Source organism: Rhinatrema bivittatum, chromosome 3 (assembly GCF_901001135.1).
Source record: "Rhinatrema bivittatum chromosome 3, aRhiBiv1.1, whole genome shotgun sequence".
Classification (NCBI taxonomy): Eukaryota; Metazoa; Chordata; class Amphibia; order Gymnophiona; family Rhinatrematidae; genus Rhinatrema; species Rhinatrema bivittatum.
This window is the reverse complement of record NC_042617.1, coordinates 61,242,946-61,264,819: the sequence shown is the minus strand read 5'-3', so window position 1 is coordinate 61,264,819 and position 21,874 is coordinate 61,242,946. Positions and strand designations below refer to the sequence as shown.

The 21,874-nt window shown below is 41.9% G+C and overlaps 1 protein-coding gene across 3 annotated transcripts in view; it reads right to left on the bottom strand.

The window, feature by feature from the left end:
* EML4 (EMAP like 4) overlaps positions 1 to 21,874 on the bottom strand; it is a 422,649-nt gene that overhangs the window by 338,447 nt on the left and 62,328 nt on the right. The gene's annotated exons all lie outside the window — the stretch shown is intronic.

Genomic DNA, 21,874 nt, shown 5'->3' with positions numbered 1-21,874 from the left:
TCCCCCCCCCCTTCTTAACACAACTTCATTTACTAGATTCTTTATCAAGAAGAAAGGTTTCTAAATGTGACAGTTCATAGAATATAAATCTATTCTTAGCAAGTGTTACACAAGACCTGCATGGAAATTTTAATAAAAACATTGCACCCAAGGCTAGGACTCTTTCTTTTAACAACAAAAATTGCTTCCTTCTTGCCCGAGTACTTTTTACTACATCAGGGAAAATCTGGATTTTCCCTCCACAAAATAAAAAATCTTTATTTTTGAAGTATTTTTGTAAAACAAAATTTTTATCTGTTTCACATACAAAGGTAAGTAGAAGTGTAGCCCTTGTTGGAATTTCATCTATTGATGCTTCCAAGAAAGATGTTAAATTGGGGCTACCTCCTTGAACCACATCAAAATCATCTTCTTGAACACCATTATTAACTCGAGTTCGAGGAACATAAAATATTTTAGAGATCAATATATCTTTACTAATTGATATTTGCAGCCTCTCTCCTAGGTATTTTCGGGGCAATTCGGTTGCTGATAACAGCCTTGTGACAGGAAAAATTTAAAAAACGGAGGGGGTCATTTACTAAGCATTTTTCCCATAGACACAAAATGGGAGAAAAGCTTTTGTAAATGACCCCCGGAGATTTTTAACTCTCATCCCATTTTTTAGACTTTCAAGCTGTCTCTGTGTCACAAGGCTGTCTTTGACAAACGATGTACTTGCCATCTGTAAGTTAGTAATATGTTGATCATTTATCATACTTTGACTTTCTAATTTATTTAAACGATCTGTATGCTCCTGGAGCTTATTCTTTGTCTCACTACTGGAAGATCCAAATTCAGCCATAGCCTGGGCTAATAATTTCTCCATATTATTAACTGATCTCCATAGATCAATTAAAGTTATATTTCTTAAGTCAGATATTTCTGCATTTTTATTATCCATCATATCAGTAGCTGACTGTGTCGGAGTTTCCAACCTCCCACCTGCAGCTACAGCTTCTAAATCATCAATCTTATCTCTAGGAGTTTCTATTACCGATATCACATTTGAATTATCTAAATCAATATTAGTCACAAGCTCTAAGTTTTGAGGTGATGAATACTGGCCAGGATTCCGTATGGACCCTGATGAAAAAGAAACTTCCGGATTGGGGTTTGAAGAATCCAAATTTACAGTTCGAATAATACATGTGTCCATAGGACCCCTTACCGTAGAAGTAGATGGTATCGAGGGAAACACCTTTATCTACTTTTTCTGCCCATGAATGTTAAAATTTGGGCTCCTTCCGACAGAGAGATGAACTCAGCAAGGGGCACGCTCCTTAGGCAGCGCGCCGGCGGTTACGCGCCACAAGCCCCTGGTTTTTATACCGGTAAGCATCCCGGCTAGATGACGTCACAGGGGGGCATGTCAAAATGCTCGTCGGGCAAATTAGATGTTGCAGTCGTTCCAGCAGTCCCTCTGGCCAATTCCCCCAATTCTCTCCAGCTGCACTCCCCTACTATTTCTATGTTTAAAATACAAGGCAACATAATTAGGCTGTTCCAGTGCTTTAAGCAACTAGCCCACCCAAGAACACCTTTTAGCTCTTCATGCTAATGTTCACTTAGGTGACAACACAGTTTGCAGCTATTGAAAGAACTAAAGACACCCTGAATTTATTAAACTACAGGTCTCACATAACAGGAGGAGTCTTCAAGAATCAAAGAGACAGCAAAAAGGTACTAGGCCATTGTACAGCAAGCAAATTTGCATGTTATGTACCTGTTTTTCACATTTAGGGCCGGATTTTAAAAAGGTTACACATGTAAATTTAGGCCCTGCGACGCGCGTAAAGCCCCGGGACGCGTGTAAGTCCTGGGGCTTTAAAGGGGCAGTCCGGGGGCGGGGCCATTGCCGCTGTGTCAAAGGATCGCGTGCCGGCAGGCACAAAAAGGTAAAATAAAAATTTGAGGGGGGTTAGAGTGGGGCTAGGGGGAGAAAAGGTTAGTGGAAGGGGTGGGAAGGTCAGGTTAGGGGAAAGGCAGCGCGCACACTGACCCCTGATTTTTTAACTTGGACAGAGCAGGATGAAGGCGGTCCAGAGAAGGGTGACAAAAATGTTGGGGGGAGGGGGGGGGTCTCCACCAATTGACGTATGAGGAGAGACTGAAGATGTTAAATATGTATACCCTGGAAGAGAGGAGGTGCAGGGGGGATATGATACAGACTTTCAGAAACCTGAAAGGTTTTAATGATGCACTATCGACAAACCTTTTCCGTTGGCAAGAAATCAATAGAACTAGGGGTCATGTAATGAAACTCCAGGGAGGACGACTCAGAACCAATGTCAGGAAATATTTCTTCACAGAGAATGTGGTGGATGCCTGGAATGCCCTTCCAGAGGAGTTGGTGAAGACTAAATCAGTGAAAGATTTCAAAGGGGCATGGGATAAATACTGTGGATCACTAAAGGCTAGAGGAAGAAAGTGAAGAAAAGACTGCATGGGGGTAACTTGTGGGTGAGGCGGTTACTACCCTTAAACCAATAAGCCTGATACTTCTGATGCAACTCCAACATTACTCTCTGCTTCAACCAGCAAGGGCCCTGACCTTGAAAGTTTGAGAAACTAAATATGGGGGTGACCTGTATGGCACAGCAGATGCTACACGGCAGATGACAACATAAGCTTGCTGGGCAGACTGGATGGACCGGTTGGACCTTTTCTACTGTCAATGTCTATGTTTCAAGCCTTTAATACATTAGCCCCATACATAGGACTAAAGAATACAATGCAATTTTCAATTCTTAAGGTGGTCATATAGCAACCTTTTGTTAAAGGTGGTCACCTATTTAAGAAAAACAAGTTTAGAGCTAAAGGTAGAAAAGCAATTATTTCTGCAGTGTTTATTATGAAAAGTTTATTTAATGCTTTCTTTTGCCAAGCTCACACAAGTAGATTAGAAAGCTGAAAGATTATTAAATAACTGCTTTAGAGAAATGTCAAGGAAAGCCATCTGTATATTAATCATTTTTGCCTTAGGCAAGTGCATGCCAAATGTATTTCAAACAAATATATTAACAGATAAAAACACTTTCTACTCCAGTCAGCTTGTTAAGACCAATCTTTACATTCCTAACAAATTTTGAAGTACGAGCATAGTCCTCAAACTACAGTGGTAAAAGGGTCAATGAGAAGAAATTATTATTATTTTATTTATTTTTTACCATCTAGCCTTCTTCAAACTGTAGCCCAAATGGAAATCTGCTCCAATCCTATTTACTACTATTTAAGTCAGAGGATGAAATTGGAGGTTAAGGCATCATGGCCTTTCTTTATGGCTACTATGGGGAGTTTTCCCTCAATTAGGGTCTCATGCCACTTAGTTTCAGCCACCGCAGAAACAACATACAGCTTAGGGAATCCAGCAAAGGTGAGACTTAAGGTCAGCTAATTCATGCCATGGTTAGTTACCAACTAGGGCTCCTTGTTCCCTTAGTCAGCGATCAGTGTCTACGAACAAACTTGGCATCTCCTAGATTACTAGATTCAAATCTGAGTTCTCCTGCATAACACAGTTGCTGAGCTACGCCAAGCAATAAGATTTAAACAATATCATATTTTTTCTTCTTTCAGAAATTTTAGTTTGACTACCTGACATTTCCTGAATTCAAGGAGTTTCATATCATCAGTGGTTTACATCAGTAGTCTAAAAATACCTCCTTGTTATGCTAGTCATTATGGCAGGCAGGCTTAAACCAAGGAAACTTTGGAACATGGATTTTAAACACTATCGAGGAATGGATTGTTACTGTAATAAATATACCAAATATATATAAAATAAAAACAAAGACCATGCAATTCTTAAACTGCAATATGGAGAGATTATTTTATAATTTCCATAAACCAAGAACTAGGTTCTTTGCTCTATTACTTTATAAGTTGGTGCAGTAAGCCACCCATCAGTAGCCAGTCTGAACATGTGAAAAGAAAAGTGCATACAACGCACAGGCCGATGTAAAAGAAGGTGTGTTAAGCCAAACGCACCTTTCTGCTGCACTTCAACACACATTTTCTGTGAGCAAGAAGTTTTGAATGCAGAAAATGTGTGGTCCAAAATGGGAGTACTGCTTAGTGCTCTCACATGGAAATCCCATGGAAATGAGGGCACTAAGAAGTACTCACTGATGCAGAGCAGTGCGTTGGACCCCGCACAAATTTTCTTTGCACTGGAAACTTAACTCCAGATCAAAGAGATACTGTGCTGGCACTTAAAACCTAAAAATAGAGGGAGGAGTCGAGTGTGAGTCGCCTCTCAGGAGAGAGGAATAGCCGTGGGACTGAGACGGGGCTCCTTTCCAGAGCCTGGGAACTCGTTTGGACCATCACCGCTAGTAGCGTGACCCTAGTGACGTCATCGACTGGGGCTGGACCTAAAAAAAGATGGGGCATCCATTTTTATTGGAGTGGTTTACAGGCCTCCAAACCAAAAAGAAGAACTGGACAGAGATCTGATTGAAGACATCCAAAAGATAGGAAAGAAGGGAGAAGTGGTGATCGTTGGAGACTTTAATATGCCGGATGTAGACTGGAGAATCCCATCTGCAGAATCTAATAATAGTAGAGAAATAGTGGATGCCCTGCAAGTAACTTTGTTCAAACAAATGGTAATGGAACCCATGAGAGAAGGAGCTATACTCGACTTAGTGCTCACTAATGGAGATAATGTCTCTGATGTCCAGGTGGGCGCCCACCAAAGCAGCAGTGATCAAACGGTATGGTTTAATATCACAAAAAGGATACGAAAAAGAAGCACAAAGACCCAAGTTTTGCAGTTTAGAAACATGGACTTTGATGAAATGGGGAAGTACCTGGAGGAAGAACTAAAAGGCTGGGAGAACAAGAGAGATGTGGATCAACAGTGGACCAATCTAAAAGGAGCAGTTACCAAGGCAACTAATCTATATGTTAGAAAAGTAAAGAAAAGCAAAAAGAAAAATGAAACCTATCTGGTTCTCAAAGGAGGTGGCTGACAAAATAAAGGCTAAAAGAACAGCATTCAAGAAATATAAAAGATCCCAAAGGGAGGAGCACAAGGAAGAATATCTGGTAGTACTGAGGGAGACGAAGAAAGTAACCAAGATGGCAAAAAGTCAAGCAGAAGAAAGGATTGCCAAAGAGGTAAAGAGAGGTGACAAAACATTTTTCAGATACATCAGTGAAAGGAGAAAAGTCCAAAGTGGTATAATGAAATTGAAAGACGAAAAGAATCAATCTGTGGAGAGAGATGAAGAAATGGCAGAAATATTAAACAAATACTTCAGTTTGGTGTTCACTAAAGAGGACCCTGGAGAAGGACCGTCACTATTTAACAAGAAACTGGAGGGGAATAGAGTAGAATGGCCACTTTATGTTACATGGAAACCGATGTGATGTTTACCTAACGAATGTCGGTATACAAAAATTGCAAATAAATAAATAAATAAATAGATGTAACATCAATTACAGTAGAGAATGTATGGGAAGAGCCGGGGAAACTGAAAGTGGACAAAGCCATGGGGCCTGATGAGGTTCATCCCAGGATACTGAGGGAGCTTAGAGATGTGCTGGCGGGTCCGCTGTGTGACCTGTTCAATAGATCCTTAGAAATGGGAGTGGTGCCGAGTGATTGGAGAAGAGCGGTGGTGGTCCCGCTTCACAAGAGTGGGAACAGAGAAGAGGCTGGTAACTACAGACCGGTCAGCCTCACCTCGGTGGTGGGAAAAGTAATGGAATCACTGTTAAAAGAAAGAATAGTGAACTATCTACAGTCGCAAGAATTGCTGGACCAGAGGCAGCATGGATTCACCAGGGGAAGATCCTGTCAGACAAATCTGATTGACTTTTTTGACTGGGTAACTAAAGAAATGGATCAAGGAAGAGTGCTCAATGTCATCTACTTGGATTTCAACAAGGCTTTTGATACGGTCCCACACAGGAGACTGGTGAATAAAATAAGAAGCTTAGGAGTGAGTGCCGAGGTGGTGACCTGGATTGCAAACTGGTTGACGGACAGAAAACAATGTGTGATGGTAAATGGAACTTACTCTGAAGAGAGAGCGGTGTTGAGCGGAGTGCCGCAGGGATCGGTGTTGGGACCGGTCCTGTTCAATATCTTTGTGAGCGACATTGCGGACGAGATAGAAGGTAAGGGTTGTCTTTTTGCAGATGACACTAAGATCTGCAACAGAGTGGACACGCCGGAAGGAGTGGAGAGAATGAGACGGGATTTAAGGAAGCTGGAAGAATGGTTGAAGATATGGCAGCTGAGATTCAATGCCAAGAAGTGCAGTCATGCACATGGGGTATGGAAATCCGAAAGAACTGTATTCGATGGGGGGGAGTAGGGCTGATATGTATGGAGCAGGAGAGAGACCTTGGGGTGATAGTCTCTAATGATCTGAAGTCGGCGAAACATTGTGACAAGGCGATAGCTAAAGCCAGAAGAATGCTGGGCTGCATAGAGAGAGAGGAATATAGAGTAAGAAAAGGGAAGTGATAATCCCCCTGTACAGGTCCTTGGTGAGGCCTCACCAAGGACCTGTGTTCAGTTCTGGAGACTGTATCTCCAAAGGGACAGAGACAGGATGGAGGCAGTCCAGAGAAGGGCGACCAAAAAGGTGGAAGGTCTTCATCGAATGACTTATGAGAAGAGATTGAAGAATCTAAATATGTACACCCTGGAGGAAAGGAGGAGCTGGGGTGATATGATTCAAAACTTTCAGATACTTGAAAGGTTTTAATGATTCAAAGACAATGACAAACCTTTTCCGTTGCAAAAAAATCAGCAGAACCAGGGGTCACGATTTAAAACTCCAGGGAGGAAGACTCAGAACCAATGTCAGGAAGTATTTCTTCACGGAGAGGGTAGTAGATTCCTGGAATGCCCTCAGGGAGGAAGTGTGGAAGACCAAAACTGTGAAGGATTTCAAAGGGGCATGGGATAAACACTGTGGATCCATAAAGTCAAGAAAATGTGAATGAAGAGAAGAGGCAAGGGGTAGCTTGCTTGCGGGAATGACGGCTACTACCTGGAGATTAATATCCTTATTCAATAAACATACACACAGTTAATGCGACTCCAATATTGCTCTATGCTTCAATGGCAAGAGGAAATGTGGAAAAGAAGATTTGCATTCTGGTAACAACCAACAAGGTAGCACAGTCTGGGTAAACAAATAAGCGTGGGAGTAGCTTGTTTATTGCGGCGGTTACTACCCCTAAGAAATTAAGCCTGATACTTCACTTTGAATGCATATCCAACACAGCACACTGCTTCAACGGCAGGGAGAATGAAGAAAAGAGGATTTATATTCAGACAACAACCAACAAAGACTGAATTGCACAGTCTAGGTAAACAAATATGCATGGGAGTACCTTGCTTATTGCGGCGGTTACTACCCCTAACAAATTAAGCCTGATACTTCACTTTGAATGCATATCCAGTGCAGCACACTGCTTCAATGGCAGGGGGGGAATAAAGAAATAGGATTTACATCCAGACAACATCTAACAAGGCATTGATCTGAGCAGTATGAGTATACAAACATCGGGGTAACTTGCTCGATGCGACGGTTACTACCATCAAACATTAAACCTTATACTTCACTTTGATTCAGCTCCAACACTGCTCTCTGCATCAATGGCAGGGGTGGAAGGAAATTAGAATCAAAAAGTTACCAATAAGGGCCCTGAACTCAGTGGTCAGAGTTAACAGATAAGTATGAGAAAATAAGTGTGAAAGCTTGCTGGGCAGACTGGATGGGCCTATTGGTCTTCTTCTGCCGTCATTTCTATGTTTCTGTATGTTGCGCATGAAGTGGACCCTTGGCCTGGGGCAGGGTTGGTCCAGCCCTCCGGTCGGACCCGGAGGGCACTTGCCACCAGGAGGTGGAGTACAGGAGGAGATGGTCTCAGGTGGGCCTTGAAGGATCTCAGATGAGACAGTTCAGGATAGGCCTACCACCACAAGGGTGCACGGTCGTTGTTTATGTTTCTATAGCCATTACAGTTTACATTTTGACCATTCCTCCATCCTCTGCATTTTTCAGCACATATGGGAATCAGATTGCCTTTAGGAGGCGGCAGGTATAACAATCTCCATCTACATATTATTCAATTAAGAGTTTTATATATTATTTTCCCCCCAATACTTCCTGAGCTTTGTTTTTCAATTAGCTTAGTTGGCAAATTTTTTGTTTTTATTTTAAGAGTACTACATTATTTTTAATGGCCATTGTAATCACTGCAAAAGGTGGCTGTGACTGCAAAAACTGCAATAGTTTTATAAATTCTTGCCTTATATTATTGTTAATATGGTGTTGCAAATATGAAAAATGTTTACTTGTTACTGCATTTTTCTTCTATGTGGCATGCTTGATTTAGCAGCAACTTGAGTCTGCATCTATTTGCTCTCACAGCTAAACACAAACAGCAGCATACCAGAATGTATATATGCATTTATTTGTGGCACTTATATACCACCTATACCATCGTTCTAAGTAGTTTACATAAAATACATAAAATAAATGTACTAAAAACATAAAACACAAGAATACACACACACACTCTCTCTCTCTCTGAAAACATCAAGGAACATATTTTATCCAAAGAGTGCATAGCACTACTAGCTACTGCTATGGGATCTGCTGGCAGCACTGAAACGTTTCTTTAGAAAATATATTATTTTTCCTCATTTTCCCTTTATTAGCACCTCCCCCCCCCCCCCACACACACACACCCCTGCAGTGACAATCATCTTTTTGCCCTTTCTGGAATAGTTTCCAACTTCCTTGATGCACTCAAATCACAGCTAGCCCAGTCAGACAGGGGATTTGAACTCTATTTGCTGTACCACAGTACACAACCCTGTCATTGGTTATGGAACCACTCCAATCATGTATGCTTTAAAGAGAGGTAACAATGTCTAACAATGTCTGGTTTGTGAGTTTTACAGAGGGTAACATTAAAGTGAAAATAGCTGAAGTAGGAAGGATTCTTTTAGAGGGCAACCATGAACATACAAGAGAAAGTAAAATGATGGGCCAGGGTTATTTTAAGTCTATGTGCTTTGGAACACTGCAGTTTTTTGAAGCTGGGTGGAAAGGAGGGACAGAATTTGAATTTATTAAGAAGTACAGCAAATTATAAAGGAAATAGTAAGCAGAATTTGAAATGCAATGGAAAACAGTTTAATCGTTCATGCCTTTTTATGTTGTTTAAACAAATAGTACAATAGCTGCGAATGAACAGAAGCACAAGAAACTAGTGATGACAGGTTTCTCTGCTGCTGTATTTAAGTAACAAGCCACTCATGACTTCAGCAGATGTTTTTCTTGGCTTTTAACCTCATGGGAACTTTATAGATTTCTTTCCCTGTCTTAATGGACCAGATGGTAACATAAGGGTGATGCAAACACTTGCTGCTTGAACTGGTGCCAGCCTGGTCAGTGACACAAAGACTTAAAATCAGGCTCATGAACATAATCTCAGTTTACTGAGCTATGAGACTCCATAATGAAGGGATCTGTGGTACAGATCTTAAATACAGGATTTTGGTAACCACATTGGTCCTAATTGAAGCTGCATTTTTCAAAGGCTGCGATACCTTTTATGGGAACCACAGAAAACATATGCAAAGTTAATATGTTACATAAAGGGCCCAATATTCAAACATGGATAAGTTATTCCGATATATCTTTTCCAGATAACTTAGAAATAATATTCTGCAGCATAGCCATGCTGCTGAAAATACTCTGATAAGTTCTTGTTAGCCAGATAAGTTATATCTAGATAAGTTATTCCTGCTTAATAGCAGGTCTAAAGTTATTTGGTTAACTTAACCAGTTAAGATAACCGGATAAGGTGTCCTGCCTCTATCCACCCATTGCCTGGCCCCAAGATATCCAACTAAGTGGTGGTCGTTGAACATAACCAGATATTCACATGAAATATTCACTGTTATTCACTAGTTACCATTCTTACAGATTGAAAACATTTTTACCAGTAGGTCATTTTTTAGGAATATGTTGGTTGTGCTCTAAGGAGGAGTATATTTTGCTGCTCACGCTCAACAACTGAGCGCATGATTACTAGAATGAGATTATCCTCTCAGTGATCAAGCGTGCTTATAAACATGCATATAATGCTGAAAGAATATGGTTATTAGTTGACACTGCGAAGCCACAGATTTGAGATGTGTGTCCGTTAAATTTACAATATACCCATGTAGCACCACTAATAGCGTCCTGCACAAGCACTGGTCAATTCTACAACTGCACCCAATTTTTATATCTCACTGCATGATTGCATACAAGAGGGGAAGAAACACATTTTGTGGTGAAATATCATGCATCACCAACTTTATTACAGCTGCTGGACATTCCCCCTGAGGCAGGGACTGTTTGGGTTGAACCAGTCTCGAAAAGAGAAATTACATTGCACAATACCATTGACTGTAGATCTTCCAGTGTGATCTGCTTTGTTAGTTGTCCCTGACCAAAAAATTACATAGGGAGAACCAAAAGGAGAGTCAATACCCGTCTTACAGAACATCAGAGCTGTGTTCAGTCTCACAAAATCTAAGCTCCGATGATTCAGCATTGCTTAGAATTAGACACCAATTCAGAGATCTTAAATAGGGAATTCTCGAACAGGTAGCCTCACCTCCAAAGGGGGTGGCTCGATTACAGAGAGCAGTTCTGGATATTCCTTTAACACAATGTCTCCAAATGGTCTTCAATTTGGAAATAGACTGGTATTCTTTGGTTGAATATCTGTTTTGTATATTTTATTAAAAAAACTGTATTTTCTTTTATCATGGTACACATCGAATTTGTACAGCATGACATATAAAGTGAGTGTGCTTCTGGTTTAAAATGTGGTGCCAAAATGTGGAATGCTGACAATACTATGCATTGAAAATGTTTCTGACTATATAGATAGGTTTAGCTCCTCAGGTGTTTTTTTTAAATTCCTTCCAGAAAACAAATTTTTTAAGACACATGGCAATAGATTTACAAGATTATCTTATCTGAGTGGTACAGAGATACAGTGAATGCACCTCCTGATGCAGAATATCCATTCTAAACAAGGACTATGTTTGAGTTCAATTAGCCATTGTGTCATTCTTCTAAAAATAACTCTTCAAGAACGCTAAACTAGATAAGTCTGATTTTATTTGCAAATATAAATAAACAAAATAAGAGCATTGTTGGAGTAATGGACTAGATCTATGATTAAGAATAAGGTAATCAAAGGCCATCTATGTTCAGGCCAGTAGTGCCCATTATGAAGGTCTATCTACATTGTCTTTGTAAAATGTCATCTGTATGTGTATGAGGGTTTTTATTCTTTCGATTACTATATCCTTAACTTAAAAATAACTTGGCTCTATCTTGCTTAATAAAGGAAATTAATTTTTATTAGCTTGGCTGATTATTGCATTCCTCATAGCAAGCCTTATTTAAGATTCCATTTCTGAAGCTAAGAAAAACCAAAACAAAGAGCTTTCTTTTGTTTAGGACCGGTATTATGGAACAGTTTACCACTACTTTTAAAGGTTAAAAAATGAGCATGATACTTTCCATAAATCTTGTAAAATGTGGTTACTTTCTAAAGTTTTTAAATTGATTTTAAATGCATTATTTATGTACTGAATTGTATTTAATTGTATTTTTCTACTATTGCACACTGCCTTGAAGCCTTATTGGGAGGTGTGAAATATAAGTATGTAAATAAAGATTTTGTGCTATGAGACTTGAAGATAAGATTCCCAAAAGATTATATATATTTTGTACTGCATGTGAATTTTTTTTTTCAGTTAGGCTCAATCCTTGAGCATTGAGATGTCATCTAGGACTGTCTCAGATGCCCTGGCAATGGCTTATACCCAAGTAAGAAAGGAAAGTTATTAAAGGAATTCATTTAGGACATGCTAGCCAACACAAATAATCCCACAATATGGTGAATTAAGGTATTTTCTGGTAATTGCCATCAAGGTGGACAGCATAAGGTGAAGTAATGGGGTTCCCCATGATTTTTAGTACTTGCTGACCATTAAAAACTGTCTAACCAGTCAAAATAGTATGCCAAAAACACTATTCTGTTAATGCTGAAAGGTTTATAACAACTAAACAAAAAAATATTTTTGTGGTTCAAAAAACAGGAACTACATATGCTGACCATTTCTGTATTTCCTTGACAATCCAAGTAAGTTTCGTCTATTTCCTTTTACAAGAAAATAGGGCTCAGGTTAAACTTGACAGAGCAGACAGGATGTAACATCATTTCTCCAGCAAGAGGGCTGCATTCTGTTTTCACTCCTCTTTAGTGCATGTTTTCTAGCAGTTCAAATGTTTTACAACACTGTATGCTGGGCTCTGACACTTAAAGAGAACAGCTGGCCAAGCATTTCGTTCTGGGCTATTAAGTTCTAGCTCATGTGGGTGTTCAGGTCTCATTACTCAGTTCAAGTTCACTTCTATTACAGCTCAAGTTGCAAGACCTTGTAGATGATACCTTTCTATTAAAGTGTGTCTCCTCCAAAAGGCAACCCTTGGCCTTTAAAAAAAAAAAAAGTCAAAACAATCTGGGACTTTTTGTGAGTGACGTTGCGGAGGGGTTATCAGAAAAGATTTGTCTACTTGCCGATGTTAACAAAATCTGAAACAGGATAGACAGCCAGGAAGGTGTGGAAAACATGAAGCAGGATCTAGCAAAACTCGAGGGGTACTCTACAGCCGGCAGCTAAGATTTAATGCTAAAAAATGCAGAATAATATATTTAGGATGCAAAAACCCAAGGGAGGTACAGTATTGGAGGTGAAATTCTAAACACAAAAGAAGAGTAGGATCTGATGATCTTATGCTGGCCAAACAGATAGAAAAAAGGATGGCAAAAGCCAGAAAGATGCTTGGTTGCATAGGAAGAGAAATGGTCAACAGAAAAAGGGAGGTGGAATTGCCCCTGAATAGGTCCCTGGTGAGACTTCATTTGGAGTACTATGTACAATTCTGGAGACCGCCCCTTCAAAAGGATATAAACCGGTTGGTATCAGTCTAGAGAGCGGCTACTAATATGATCAGTGGTCTTTGTTCCAAGGATATGGGGATACATTTAAAGATCTAAACATGTATTCCCTACAGGAAAGGGGAGATGATATAAACATTTAAATATCTCAAAAGCTTCCATGTATAGGAGGCTCTAGAATGAGGGGTCATGGGATGAAGGTGAAAGGGGGTAGATTCAGGAATAATCTTAGGAAATATTCTTTTACAAAGAGGATAGTGGATGCATGGAATGGCTTTCCAGTGGTAGTAAAAATGATATCTGAATTCAAGAAAGAATGGGATAAATACAGGGGGATATCTGAGGAGTGATGGGAATTGTTATAGCTAAATACATTGGACACTTGGGCAGACTACATGGGCCATATGGTCTTTTTCTGCTATCATGTTTCTATGGTAAAGGGGACAAAATGTTCAGTAGTGGCAAAATTTAGAATATCTTTTATAGATTGTTTTTTTTTTTTGTTTTGTTTTGTTTTTTTTATTAGAAATGTTTTTGTTTTGCTTTATATTTTTTTTAGGGTGAGAGAACCTGGCTAACATTCCAAATTCACAAAGCAAAAGTACTGTCAAAACAAAAAAACGCTCAGCCAGAACTGGACTCAAATCTACTCTCTGCCATTCATGACGCATCATGGGACTCTATTCATGGCTGGCAGATTTTTGGGTGCCTCTCTCTAATGAGGCGCCAACCCTTTTCCCTTTATAACCCAGCCAACACTGCAGGACACTAAAGACTGTAGCTATCGTGAGAACCTAGTACAAATACTCCTAGAATTCATCCTTGTGTCACTGTTGAAAGATGGATGGGACTTCCCCCACACACCCACCACCCAAAATGCTGCATCCACACATTTCATAAATGTTACTGACTCAATGAACAGAAGTCAGGACCGGAACTCCAATCCAGGTCTACCATATAGCAACACTGAACATTTCCTCTGGGTTACCCAATCTGTCCCATAATTTAAAAACTTTTAATTTAAAAAATATCTAACACACAATTAGACTGACATGGAACAAGCTGCTTTGTTTGCTGACAAGTGTGTGTGTACACAGATAATGTTCACTGACATGAGAATATTTTATTTTTCACAGCTCTACAAGTCTTGTATCAGCATAGGCTTACAGGAACCAACAGTCACAGGTATAAAATAAAATGCTACAAATGAAGGTGCTTGTACTTAATACTATTAATCATTTCTACAGCACTGTTAGATAAGCAGTACAGTACTGACATATAAGAGACAGTCCCTGTTCGGCATTTATTATCTAGTCAAAACACAGGGAGGAAATAAGAGGCTAAAATAAAGAACAGCCAAGATTTAAGATTTCAAAGCTACCTAAGTCTTAAGACATAATGGGTGCCACCAATGACATCAACAATAAATAAATAAAGCTATCTGGGTGGAACAAAGTACACACTTACACAAATCACTGCAAGTAAAGAATAACTAATTTGACAATACAGATCTATTACTGCAGCCATCAGTCTACATACACGGATTACTACCTTAAATAAAACACAGCTCCCCTTTGGGGAAAAAACAAAACCCATCCTAATCACTAATAAGTGTCTGAAATGCAATTTACAGTGTCTGCCTGTGAAACCATTATACATTCATAGAAACATTGTCCTATATTGCTCATTTAACTTTCAAATTGAGTTACAGAAAGAAATACTTGTCTTGTAAATGCAAATTGGAAAAAAAAAAAAGAGAACACAGTTTTGGCAAAACACAAAAAAATTCACAAAAGACATGGCATTTGTTTTAAAGTAGTTTATCACATAATTAAAATTTTACATGGTACTTACATGAATTCTATATAAATTAACAAATGTTGCCATTAACCTAACAACCTCAGAACAATTATTCTGGACTTTAAGTTCTATGGTTATAAATCATTCCAAAATAGTTTAATCATTTGAGCAAACCTGGCAAAGTAGTAGTGTTTTACATATTTTCTAAAGTTCTTGTTTGCATTTTTACATTGTATTTATTAGGTCATATAAATTAGTAAATTATAATTGTATAGTTAATTTGCATTCCTACAGTATTTACCCGTCTGCTATTTTGCTCCTCTTATAGGTTTTTATACTTCTCTTCAACAGCAGGGTGGGGGAAGAAGGAACTAGATTCAGATGACAACCATCACGGGTCTTGACTTTTATGGTCTGTGGTACTTGTTGAACTCATGGACCCTTGGACAGAGGCAGAGTTGGAGTAACCTGCAGGCAGAAGCCATGCAGATCCTATTGGCAGGCAAAATCAGTCGAGGCAGAGGCCCAACTGGAGTTCGCCTTTACCAGCCCACATTCTCCTCAGGTTGAGCCTTTTGGTATTAAGATCGATAGGTCTTAGGTGGAGGTCTCTGCTGATGGATGGAAGGTCCATTGAGATCGCTGGACCGGAGTAGATGAACTACAGGCGAATCTGGAAGCATGCATGGTTAGCGGTAGGCAGCATTCAGGAATGTCCAGGAGGCAGGCTGAGGTCAATGGCAGGCGGTGTTTAGGATTGTCCAGGAAGCAGGCTGAGGTCAATACAGATTATCCATCAGAAGTGACAGGCAAGGATGGATACACAGGGTTGGAAAACAAGGAGCAAAACAGGTGGGAGAACGGAAGACTGAGGGACTGAAGAACTGAAAAGCTGAAGATGAAGACAAAGCTACTGGAAATGAAGATGAAGACAAGAAACTAGAACTGAAGACGAAGAACACTGAAGCAATTTGCACTACTAAATAGTAGGGAGACCTGTTGCCAAGGCAAGGAAGAAGTACACAGGAGAACCTTTCATAGGCCTAGTTGGGTGAGGTCATCAAGGTGCGCCACTAGCCCTTTCCCACCGCAGACTCTTTAAAAGAAGAGCCACAGATTGCACGTGCATCCTAGGAGGAGGCTGGACGAGCGTCTGTGTCGTCCTACAGCGAAGAACTTCAGCAGCATCCCATTGCGCTGGGGAGCAGAGGAGTCTGGTGGCATCCAGAGACAACTGGTGAGGCCTGGGCCAAAGGATAAGTATGGTGGTTCGTAGGAGAAGCCTGTGGACCACAAAACACAAGAGTAACCTCTCTTAAATAAAACCCCTCCCTGAAGGTTGGGGTTTCCTGGGGTGACGTAGATGGTACTCCTTTAGTAAGTTATGGTCCAATTGTTATGGCTAAGCAGTGTTTGGGTGGATCCTTGGGTACTGTGGCAGATGACCACACCCACGGGGAGGAGCCACAGTACTGGGCTAGACTCAGAACGCACAAACACAAATTAGTTCTTTATTATACAGCTTAGAGAGTCCACCAGAGGTGGCAGTCGTGAGGCAGTATTGTAGTAGCAGTCTCAGGGACCTCGGCAGAGGAAGCCTCTCTCACCCCGTTGGTATAAGGAGGTTCCGAAGCAGGTTTCCCAGTAATGTAGTACTGTGGATGAGATAGGCAGAGTTAGAGTACTCTCTAGATGTTTGCTGTAGGTATTCAATTCCACCAGGTTGAAAAAGATAATGCAGGCACCAAGGCAGGGAGAGCAGGCCCTCGAGGAGAGAGTACCTGTTGCCTGTAAGGCACTTGAAATAAAGCAGAGGGCCCCCGAGGAGTGGGTACCCAGGTTAGTAGTTACCCCGAAAGGCAGAGAGAGAGCTTCCAGCGGCAGCACGGGAGCAGCAGAGTAGCGTAGACAGGAACAGATTAGAGTCCTTGCTAACTCAACGAGCTAGCAAATTAGAATAGGTTACATACCCGGATGGTGTGATGTCAGTAAGGGGGAACGCCCCCAAGGTTCACGCTAAGGTTAGAATAAAGATGTGGGTGGCGCGTGCGCACCCTAGTACGTACCTGGGAGGAGCATGGCGCGAGGCTGCACCATAGCCGTTCCGGGGATGCCGGAGAGGTCGGCTTGTAGACGCAGCGGTAGCCATCTTTCCTAGGTAAGCAGGAGGAGCCGTGAACAAGGTGAGGCAAACGGGGCGAAGCCATCTAGCACCGATGGACGCAACACCAATATGCTGGAGGTTGGCTCCCAGGAGTTCTCTTCCAGGCCATAATTCTTCCATGATAGAAGGTACTCGACCTTTTTGCTCCTACGGTGAGATTCCAAGACTTCTTCAACCTCATATACTGTATCTCATCAGTTACACCCAGTGGTTCAGGTGGTGCCCTAGAGGGCCATGAGAACATTATTGGATTGAGCAGTGATACATAAAAGACATTATGTATCCTTAGCGTAGTGGCAGCTTTAATTGCTATGTGAAGGGTGCCAGATGACTGAGCACCAGAGAATGGTCCAATGTAGCACAGGGCCAGGCACAAGAAAGGAACTCGCAAGCGGAGATGCCTTGTGCTCAGCCACACACACTCTCTCCAACCTGAAACTGAAGGGCTGGTCTTCTGTGGGCATCCGCAGTCTGTTTGGCCCTTTCAGCAACTTTCTGGATAAGGAGATTGATCCATGTCCATAATTCTTGCAATTCCTGGGCAGTCAGTTGAGCTACAGGTGAGGGCATGGTCATAGGAAGTGGCAAATGAAGCAGAAGTTGTTTCCTGTGGATCAGTTGGAAGGGAGAGGACCCTGTGGATGCGTTAGCATGGGTACTGTAATCAAACTCAGCCAAGGTAAGTGAGTAGCCCAATTGTCCTGGCACTTGTTGACATATGAGCTGAGGAAGGTCTTGAGAGTCTAGATGGTCCGCTCTATTTGTTCATTTCCTTGGGAGTGATAGGCAGTTGTGAAGTCCAGCTTGATGCCAAATTTACTACAGAGGGAGTGCCAGTATTTTGCAGTAAATAGTACTCCTCTGTCTGACAATATGTACTTTTGCAGGCCTTGCAAATGAAAGATGAAAAGTAAATAAACGTGCCAATTCTGGTGCAGACGGAAGGCCTGATAGTGGAATGAAGTGTGCCATCTTAGAGAAATGATCAATGATCACCCAGGCCACTGTAGTGCTATCTGAGGGGGAAGGTCCATAATGAAAAATATGGACAGGTGGGTCCAGGGTTCCCTGGGGGCTGGCAACAGTTGTAACAGCCCCCAGGGTCAGCAATGCAGCATTTTTTTTCCTGTATGCAGGTTGGGCACAAATCAACATAAGCTCCAAGATCTTGCTTCATTTGGGGCCACCAGTAGTAACACTGAAGAAATTCCAAGGTTCAAGCTCATCCAGGGTGACCTGCAACACAGGAGTCATGGGCCCACTTCAATACCTTTTCATGCATTTGGAAGAGTATGACCATCTTCCCTGGAGGGACAGTCAAGGACGTAGCCAGACATATTTTAGCAGGGTCAATGATATGCCTGGAAGGAGCATGAGAAAGCGTCTGCCCATTGGTTCTTGAGCATAGGACACCACTGCAGTTTGAAGTTGAAGCGGGCAAAGAACAAGGACCCACGAGCCTATCTTACATTTAGTTGCTGAGCATGGTTAAGATGTTTGAGGTTCTTGTGATTCATATATTGTGATACAATGTTGCGTTCCTTTGAATAGATGATGCCACTCCAAGAGATAATTTAATGGCCAAGAGCTCTTGATCTCAAATGCCGCAGTGGCACTCCACAGGCAAGAACTTCTGCAAAAAGAAGGAACAGGGAAGAGTACTCCTTCTGGAGAATGTTGGCTTAAAACTGCCCCTATGCCTAATGTCGAGATATCGACTTCCAGGACAAAGGGCCATGTGGGGTCTGGATGACTTAGGTAGGGCACACCCAAAAAGGCATTCTTCAGTTTCTGGAATGCCTCTACGGCTTTGGAGGGACAATGTTTGGTACTGGCACCTTTATAGGTAAGAGAAGTGAGAGGAGAGCCTTTAGCCAAGCCCATCGTCGGGCATTGATTCCCATTGCTGATAAGCGGGAGGCAGTTTCAAAGGAGTCATATGCTGCCCGGACTTCATGCTTTCCTGCCTCAAGGCCCTTGTGGAGAATAGCAGTTAGACTCTCTTGATATTGCTGAGGCAATGAGTCTGCAAGGTCCTGAACCTGCTTCCCCAGGTTTCTCTGGTATTGGGTTATGTAGAGCTGGTAAGCGGCAATACGAGACACCAACATGGAGCCTTGGAACATTTTCCTACCTAGACCATCTAAGAATGTTTGCTCTTTTCCTGGAGGGGCTGAGGAATGACATCGCAAGCGCTTTGCCTTTTTCTGTGCAGATTCAACCATAACTGAATGATGAGAGTTGTGGTTTCTGGAAGCCTGGAGCATGTTGGACGAGATATGTGGCATCTGTTTTTCTGTTGACAGGTGGAATAGTGCCAGGATGCTCCCATAGACTGTGTTGAAGGTCTAATAAGACTTCATGCACAGGAATGGCCATGATTTCTTTAAGCGCATCAAATTGCAGAAACTCCAATGTCTCGTGATGCGTGTCCTCCTCTGTTACCAAGTTGAAAGGGTTGGTTTCTGACATTTCCTTAATGAAATTGGTGAGAGGTCTTCAGGAGGAGACCGCCGTCTTTCCTCTGGAGGAGAAGGCTCTGAAAGTAAATCCTCTGATGTAGAGGAATTGGTAGCCACGTCTTCCCATGGATCATAAAGAGTGTTTTGTTGAGATTTGGAAGGAGGGTGAATAGGCATCGACAAAAATGTCGATGGTTTCAATGGCGGGTGTATTGGCATCGATGGAGGCTTTGAAGGAATCGATGGCATCGAGGGAATCGATGGATGTTTAGGTCCAGAGAGTCCCGATTGTCCTGGAAGTGATTCCGACTGCGATGGACCTGGAGCCAGACTGGACGTGGTGTCGTCATCCTCCAATGATCCCGGAATGGGTATCGGGAACTGCAGAGGTCTCGATGGCCGACTCGGCACCGATGGAACAAGCTGAGTCAGAAAGGCAACGATGAGGGCATCGAGTCGATGTAATAGCGGTGCAAACAAACATCGATGGTTCAGTATGGGGGCCAGCATTGGTGGAGGCTGGAGGTTTTGGATGGCATCAAGCACTGCCTGGTGGATGAGGACATTCATTTCCTCCCTGAAAGCTGGTGTAGACAGAGCTGCACAACAAGAAAATAATGTGCAGCAAGCAATGCACTGGACAATAACCATTAAGAAAAAGGATTTTATTTATAAGTAAGCACCCATCAGTTGTGTATAACATTCAAATGTGGTGTACAAACAAGGACCTCGACACGGCCGTGTTTCGCATCAGGGCTGCATCAGGGGGACCATACCTTCCAAAATTTTGAGAATTGTGTAAAAATGGCGTGGAGAATGATGCTGAAGCATAAAGAGCAGCATAGAAATGATTACAAGGCTGTAATTCAGGGTGTCGCGGGAGACCTCAAGTGTGGCACAGGAGTAGGTGAGAAACTTTAAAATAACCAGCAGACAGGTTTAGACAGAGAGGTATATATGGAGAACCATTCTTGTTACAGCTGAGTCAGACAATGTAATTATTTAGACACGGGAACATCGCAATGTCAGGAATTGTAAACAGGCAGTGGCAATAATTAGTTGAATCCGGATCGAGACGATCTCATATTGTAGTTCCAGCTGCGAAATTTAAAGGGCACTCCGACAGTGTTGCCAAACTTTGACAACACTGTTGGAGAGCCCTTTAAACCTATTTCGCAGCTGGAACTACAATATGAGACCATCTCAGTCCGGATTCAACTAGTTATGCCGGTGCCTGATGGGATGTCAGTGCTGGCACCGGGCATGGGATCAAAACCGGGCATGGGATCAAAACCCTGTCGCCATGTCGGTGGAAAAAGCGTGAAAATGATCGGTGGTCTGTGGGAACCGAGTGGCAGGCGGGAATCGGCCGGAGACGTGAGAGAGTACTCACCCAAGTGACCAAGGTATACGGGGCACGATGGGAGACCCCTGATAGGTAATTTCTAAGAAGTAAACCGAAACTTTTCCGTGAGGAAAAAAGGAATGAGAAAATCTCACAGAGCTCCTCAAAGAAGTTGGGATATCTGGAGTTCCACTTCACTGGTTCACTTCTTATCTAAGCAACCGGCAGTACAAAGTGAAAATCGGAAACAAGGAATCCAATCCAATCAAATATATAGCAAGGTGTTCCTCAAGGATCCTCCCTGTCATCCACCCTATTCAACATTTACCTCCTTCCCCTATGCCACCTCCTCTCTGAACTCGGTCTTCCACATTTTATATATGCGGACGACATGCAGATCCTCATACCCGTGACAGATACCTTCCCTAACGCCATTAAGACTTGAGAATCTGCCCTCCATACTATTAGCAAACTCCTCTCCAATATTAACCTCACCCTCAACTCCTCCAAAACCAAGCTCTTAGCCATCTTGCCCCAAAACACCAACTCCATCAGCCCCACTATCTTCTCCCCACCCTCCAATTTTACTCTCACACAACATGTTCGCAACCTGGGCATCATGCTAGACAACCAAATCAACCTAAAAAAATTAATTAACACCACCATCAGACACAGATTTTTCAAACTTCACACTCTAAAAAAAACTGAAACCTTTACTACACCTCAATGACTTTCGTACAGTCCTGCAATCCACCATACTATCGAAACTGGATTACTACAATTGCATCATGCTATGCCTCCCCAAAAATACCATACAACCCCTCCAACTGCTCCAAAATGCTGCTGCCTATATCCTCACCAACACCCACAGAAATGACCACATTACCCCTGTACTCAAGGAGTTACACTGGCTCTCCATCAAATCATGGATCCTTTACAAGACCACTTACACTCATCCATAAATCCCTCCACAATCAAAACATGCTTTGGTTCAATGACTCTCTCTTATTTCACACCTCGGCTAAACCCATCAGAAACCAATACTTGGCAACC